Genomic DNA, 7768 nt, shown 5'->3' on the forward strand with positions numbered 1-7768 from the left:
TGTACCCGAACCCATTCCCAGTACGTCGGCACCGGTACCCGCGCCACCGCCGCCGCCTCAGCCCGCTGCGGATTCTGAGCCTCTGCAGACGCCGATGTTCCGCGATGCCGCCTCCCCGGAGCCGGAACCCTTTTCTGGCGGCCGGGGGGGATGCAGCGGTTTCCTCCTTCAATGCGAGCTAGCATTCGGTCGCTCACCCCGCTCGTTTGTTTCTGATACCGTGCGGATTTCTTATTTAGTCGGGAAACTGCGCGATCGCGCCCTTACATGGGCGGAGGCTTATCTAGCTAGACATCCGTTACCGACTTGTCATTATGATGACTTTTTGAGAGAGTTTAAGAAAACTTTCGCTCACCCGACCTCTGAATGCAGTTCGGCGCGGAGGCTGTTGCATCTTCGTCAGGGACGGCGGAGCATTGCGGACTTCCTAATCGATTTCCGCATCGCCGCCGCCGAGGCGGGCTGGTCTGATCGGGCTCTGCATGGGGTGTATTTGCACTCTCTCAACGATGAGATGAAGGACCACCTGGCCTCCCGGGATGAGCCCGCTACTTTTGAGGAGTTGGTTTCCCTCACACTTCGCATTGACAGCAGGTTGCGGGAGCGAGAGTGGGAGAGGGACTACAGTTCCCGTCGGTCCTTGCGGCGGTCATCTCCGGTCGTTTCTCCCCCGCCACCGCTTCCGGTTCACCCGTCCACTCCCATTGCTGGCACAGGGGGTGGTGAACCGGAACCGGAACCCATGCAGATCGGGCGTTACCAGCTGACGGTGGAGGAGAGAGAGAGGCGCCGCCGTTCACATTCTTGCTTTTATTGTGGCTCCGGTGAGCATTTGATTTCTTCCTGCCCTAAGAAGGGAAAAGAGACCGCCCGCCGGTAGGTCCGGGGGTATGGGTGGGCGGTACCAGGGTTAACGCCAAGCCCCGATTTTTGCTTTCTGTGACACTCTTACTCGGTCAGGGAGCCCATGTCTCATCAGCGCTGGTTGATTCAGGGGCCGAGCAGAGTTTGATCGACAGGGGATTTGCTGAACAGCTTCAGATCCCTCTTTTTGAGTTAAATCCGTCTATTCCAGTTAGGGCATTAAACGATCAGGTCTTTTCTTACATTACTCATCGCACTGCACCGGTTACCTTGATCACTTCCGGCAACCACAGAGAAACACTGATCTTTTACACCTCACAATCCCCTGACACGCCCATAATTTTAGGTTTCCCATGGCTAAGACATCATAATCCTCACCTGGATTGGGTGGGACAGAGGGTCGTGAGTTGGAGCCCATATTGTCACGCCAACTGTCTTGTCTCAGCTGCCCCACCAGGGGCCACTGAGCCCTCTAGCAAGGAGAACTGCACCCCTGACCTCTCTGCGGTTCCCCCTGAATATCATGACATATCAGAAGTTTTTAACAAGGATAAGGCACTGTCCCTACCACCCCATCGCCCTTACGATTGTGCCATTACCTTGTTTTCCGGCTCCACGTTACCTTCCAGCCGTCTCTACAACTTGTCACGCCCTGAACGGGCTGCCATGGAAAAATACATCGGAGACTCCCTGGCGGCTGGACTCATTAGACCATCGACTTCCCCCGTGGGTGCTGGCTTCTTCTTCGTGGGTAAGAAAGATGGCACACTCCGTCCATGCATCGACTTTCGGCCGCTTAATGACATCACAGTTAAAAACAAATACCCATTACCACTCATCAGCTCCGCTTTTGAGCCCCTCCATGGGGCCACCATTTTTACCAAACTGGATCTCAGGAACGCATATCACCTAGTCAGAATCAGGGAGGGGGATGAGTGGAAAACTGCGTTTAACACACACTTAGGACATTTCGAGTATTTAGTCATGCCATTTGGCCTCACTAATGCACCTGCAGTTTTCCAAACCCTAGTGAATGATGTCCTTAGGGATTTTCTGGATCGTTTTGTCTTCGTTTACCTCGATGACATCCTGATTTTTTCCAAGGACCTCAAGGAACATAGAGTCCATGTCCGGGCCGTACTCCAGCGGTTGTTGGAGAACAAATTATATGTCAAAGCCGAGAAATGCGAATTCCATGCACCATCTGTGTCATTCCTGGGTTACATTCTTGCAGGGGGGCAGGTGAAGACAGATCCGGCTAAAGTGAAGGCAGTAGCGGAGTGGCCACTGCCTACCTCACGAAAACACTTACAAGGGTTTCTGGGCTTCGCGAACTTCTACCGCCGCTTCATCAGGAATTACAGTCAAGTAGCCGCTCCCCTAACTCGTCTAACTTCCTCTAAGCTTCCTTACCATTGGAGTCCAGAGGCCGACGCCGCCTTCTCCCGGTTGAAAGAACTGTTTACCTCTGCGCCGGTCTTAATCCATCCTGATCATAGTAAACCTTTCGTCGTGGAAGTAGACGCGTCAGGCGTTGGGGTCGGGGCGGTGTTGTCCCAGCGTTCAGGTTCATCTGCTAAGCTTCAGCCCTGCGCCTTTTTCTCCCGCCGCCTCTCACCTGCGGAGAGGAATTATGACGTTGGAGACAGGGAGTTGCTTGCTGTAAAGCTAGCGCTGGAGGAATGGCGGCATTTACTTGAGGGAGCGGAGCATCCATTCACTATTTGGACTGATCATAAGAACTTAACCTATTTACGCACAGCCAAAAGGCTCAACTCGCGCCAAGCTCGATGGTCCCTATTCTTTACTCGATTTAACTTTTCCATCTCTTACCGACCAGGCACCCGCAACACCAAGCCAGATGCTCTGTCCCGCCAGTTCGACCCTGTGTGTGACCCGTCTGATGCACCCACCATCTTGCCGGCAGGAGTCAGGATCGGTTCTGTCGCCTGGGACGTGGAGGAGGACATCCGCCGTGCGCTGGAGACTGGGCCAGACCCCGGCACGGGCCCTCCGAACCGACGCTATGTCCCCACCGTGGCTCGCCCTAAGGTGATCGATTGGGTCCACAAGGGCAAATTTTCTTGCCATCCGGGTGGGGGGAGAACAGGCTCACTCCTTAAAAGGTATTTCTGGTGGGAGACTATTGATGAAGACGTCAAAGAATATGTAGCTGCCTGTCCTGTCTGCGCACGTAACAAATCGAGCTCACTACGCCCAGCTGGGCTTTTACGACCCCTCACTATACCTCATCGCCCCTGGTCTCACATTGCGTTGGATTTTGTCACTGGCCTTCCCGTCTCCTCGGGTAAAACCACAATTCTCACTGTAGTAGATAGATTCTCCAAAGCTGCACACTTCATTGCCCTAAACAAACTCCCCACCGCAACGGAGACAGCCAAGATTATGACTGAGCAGGTCTTCAGACTCCACGGCATACCTTGCGAGATCGTGTCAGATAGGGGTCCTCAGTTCATTTCGCGGGTGTGGAGGTCGTTCTGCACCGCTCTCGGGGCAAAACCCTGCTTGAGCTCAGGATTTCATCCACAGACGAATGGGCAGGCCGAACGGCTCAACCAGGAACTGGAGGCCACCCTCCGTTGTGTCACTGCCTCCAACCCCGCCTCATGGTCCTCATTGCTGCCGTGGGCAGAATACGCTCACAATTCGCTTACGTCTTCTGCTACTGGCCTCTCGCCTTTCGGGGCCTCCATAGGTTACCAGCCGCCCCTCTTCCCCGACCAGGAGGCTGACCTCGAGGTTCCCTCGGTCCAACACCATCTCCGACGTTGTCAGCGGGCGTGGAGGTTGACCCGTCGGTCGTTGTGCCGGTCCGTTGCTCGCCAGTGCCTGTACGCGGACCGTCGCCGCAGGGCAGCCCCTGCCTACTCCCCTGGGCAGAAGGTGTGGTTGTCTGCTAAGGACGTTCCCCTCAAGGTGGCATCTCGTAAGCTGGCCCCGCGTTTCATTGGACCCTTCGAAGTGGAGCGGGTCCTCAGCCCTTCTGCGCTGCGGTTGAAGCTGCCTTCCTCGCTGCGCATCCACCCGACCTTCCACGTCTCCCAGGTCAAGCCGGTGGTCGTGAGTCCGTTGTGCCCTCCTTCCGCTCCCCCTCCTCCCGCCCGGCTCGTTGATGGGCATCCTGCCTTCGCGGTCCGGCGCGTTCTGGACGTCCGTCGGCGGGGGCGGGTCCGGCAGTTCTTGGTGGACTGGGTGGGTTATGGGCCTGAGGAGCGGGTCCTGGGTGTCTCGTTCCTTGATTTGGATCCTGCTTTGCTTTCTGCTTTTTACAGGGCTCGACGCGGGCCGCGGGTGGCTCGTCGCCGGGGGTCGACCCTTGATGGGGGGGTAGTGTCGTGGTCTGGGTGGTTTTCCACAGCATCAGCTCCTCCCCACTGGGTGGAGTCTTTGTTGCTCCTCACCTGATGGCAATCGTACCAGCAGTATTTATGACCGGCGCACTCAACTGGTCTTCGCCAGATTATCTGCCAACTTTAGTCAGGTTCTCGGTCCTCAAGTCCGTCCTTGGTGACGATCGTGTGTATTAACCTAATCTCTGTTTTTCTCGTCAGCCTCTGAAACACCCCTACCAAGCTCTCCTGGATACCAGTTTGCTGCCTTGCCTCCCTGCATTTGCATGCAGCACCCACCTGGACCTCTCTGCCTCCCCTCCACGCAACCCCCACCTGCAAGCTTGTAAGACAGCTCAGTGTACTATCCTTAGATTCACTCGCAAACCTCTGTGGGATTCCCCTGACTGCTCTGTCCTCTGTTTCAGTGCCCTGGCCCGCCACAGTTTCCCCTGCCCAGTACCTGCACCCAGTTATCCCTGCCATCTAGTTATCACCACAGTATTTTTCTCTCGCCTCAGACATCTAGTTTATGTTCATTGATTCTAGTCTGCACTTTCTGTTAGCCTCTGAGCATTGTAAAATAAAATCTCTTTTCGTTACACCTCACCCCTGGCCCGGTTTTGAATCTGCACTTGAGTCCATCCCATGTCCACGGGCCACTGCGCCTGACATCGTTAGGTTGTGACTGAGTTGAGTTAGTTCTGTTTCAGTCCCTCATTTTCATCTGCAGCAGACCTAATGTCTGAACTAGAGCTCTGACGTTAATGAGCATTCCAGCTGTTCAGTCAGGGTGAACTCACTCTTGTGCTAAAGTGAAAACATGTTTTGCGCAGAATCCAAAGACGGTAAGGTCACCGTCACACAGAAGGAAAGAAATAAATGGTCACATCTATTTAAGAACAAAAACGGAGTCAAAGTTGTGGCTTTGCATTGAATGCATAAACAGATTCACATGTTTATAACATCTGGCAGTGCAGGCTCTGTTTGTGAAATGACAATTAAATGAATCATAAAATGCGCCTTTTCCCAGTTTTTGGGGGAACAAAACTCTTACAGATGTTTGTGAGAGCATCAGAAAACAGTCACAACATCATCTACAATGTTAACTTGAGACACTGTGAATTACTCTTGCAGAATCTTAAAGTTGCTCCACCGGCCAATCACTCGTTCCTCGTGTATCCTGACACAAGGTAGTTGTCTCGATGAGTCGACCTGCTGTGCACAGAGTTACTTTTTCCCTTTTGTAAATGAGATATATGAAGAGTGGCACCATAAGCTTCAAGTTCAAATCCTCTATCAGCCAGAATCTCCTCACTGGGTTTCAAAAGCCCCCAAAGCCGCGACTCTTTTTCACTCCAACCAGGTGACAGAAATGCTCCAGCTGAAGTAATGGCATCACATATTTAATGGTGTTGTGGGTTTATAATTTGACCATGTCTGGGCTTCCGGCAAAGGTGGATCACTGTCCTGGTGAGGATCATTTTAACAATCAACCTGCTGAGTGTGAGTCTCAGAAGGATGGATTGGTGGACTTTCTCCTTTTCCTGTGCTACCTCAACATAAAAAAGTGAAATTACTGAAGAGTTACACTAATCAAGATCCAAATTACAAAAGCTGCACAATGAATCTTCAAAAACAAGAAACAGTTTATATTAAATTGATCACAGTTGGAATGATTATTACCTTTCCATCTATTTGCTCGGGGGTTTGGCTTTTTGCTCTTGAACACAGAGGGACACAATCAGGACTCAGTAAGTCCAGCAACGCCTCACCTCTAAACAGACAGTCACGCATTGATTCAAAGCCAAATAACAAACTAGCTAATGTAGCGTACTTTAGATATTAGTATGAATATAAGCCAGCCATTCCAGCGTAAGCAGTCAACATGTCTGATGGCTTGCAGCCACAGGCAGACAAGGCTGTGATTCCATCGGACTTCAGTCGAGTGTTAGAGGAGCAATTCTGACAGCCAAACCCAGCCCGAGTTTGAATACTGGCTTACTTTGTTACCCAACAGAAGATTATGTTAATACCTTTCTGAGTATTTTTGTATTATGCTCCACAATTAATTTTATTGTTTTCCCCAGTTATGTTCACTTCCCTTGATTGCCCCTCTTTGTATTCAATTCAATTCAATTTTATTTACACAGCGCCAAATCACAACAACAGTCACATCAAGGCGCTTTGTATTGTAAGGTCGACCCTACAATAATACATACAGAGAAAAACCAACAATCATATGACCCCCTATGAGCAGCACTTTGGCGACAGTGGGAAGGAAAAACTCCCTTTTTAACAGGAAGAAACCTCCAGCAGAACCAGGCTCAGGGAGGGGCGGGGCCATCTGCTGTGATTGGTTGGGGTGAGAGAAGGAAGACAGGATAAAGACATGCTGTGGAAGAGAGACAGAGGTTAATAACAGATATGATTCAATGCAGAGAGGTCTGTTAACACATAGTGAGTGAGGAAGAAACACCCAGTGCATCATGGGAATCCCGGCAGCCTACACCTGTTGCAGCATAACTAAGGGAGGATTCAGGGTCACCTGGTCCAGCCCTAACTATATGCTTTAGCAAAAAGGAAAGTTTGAAGCCTAATCTTTTAAATACTCTAGGAACAACAAGTAGGCCTGCAGTGTGAGAGCGAAGTGCTCTAATAGGCTGATATGGTATCATCTGATGTCTAGTTAGAGACAACAAACAAACAAGACAAAAGAAGGCGTTAGAAGCCACAGGTGTGTGTATATATATAAATACACATTCATGCACATTAGCTACGTGTGTTTGTATGTATGTGTGTTGCCAACAAGGCCATGAAAGCCAGAGGCAGACTGAGGACTGAGAGCAATCAATTAAACTATTGCACACACAGTGTGCTGTTCTTGATTCAGAGGGGAACAACAGGCTTACAGGCTCTAAGCCAAACAGATTTAGGTCTGCGCCCCGGGGGCAGGAGGACTACCTTCCACACAAACATCCAAATGAATTAAAACACTTCAAAAACAATTGAGCTAAAGATTTATAAACATGTACTGATAATAAAGTGGAAGCATAACAATAACACAAGGAGGTGATTGATGATAATAAAAAAGCCCAGCAGCTCTGTTTGGCAGGAACCTGACTCTCCATCCCTCCCACATGGCTCTGTCTCTACTGGCTCAAACAGTTGGAATATTTAACATCACCACGGCTTTCTCTGCTCTCTGAAACATCACACTTTACCTGTTCTTTGTTTTTATGACTCTAAATGGACCAGACAACAGAGGATTCCAGTCTTACAAAGCCACAATTCTACTTCAGTCAAATCCCAACATTGTACAGGAGTTCAGACTGAACTCAACACTGAGACCACTTTCAACAGCACAGACACACAGAAAGCATTAAGATTTCATTCAGAGGAGGCAGGAACAACTTTCAACTTTAAAGATACTGGACAGAGGTCACTTCCATCTTATTGATTGATAATTATGTCATTTAAAAGGAGACTGTGGATTTTCAGATAGCAAAGCCACTGTCCAGGTTTGTCAGCTCCCTGCTCGGCTTGTAAAAACA

Source organism: Simochromis diagramma, unplaced genomic scaffold (genome assembly GCF_900408965.1).
Source record: "Simochromis diagramma unplaced genomic scaffold, fSimDia1.1 OVJJ01000026.1, whole genome shotgun sequence".
Lineage (NCBI taxonomy): Eukaryota > Metazoa > Chordata > Actinopteri > Cichliformes > Cichlidae > Simochromis > Simochromis diagramma.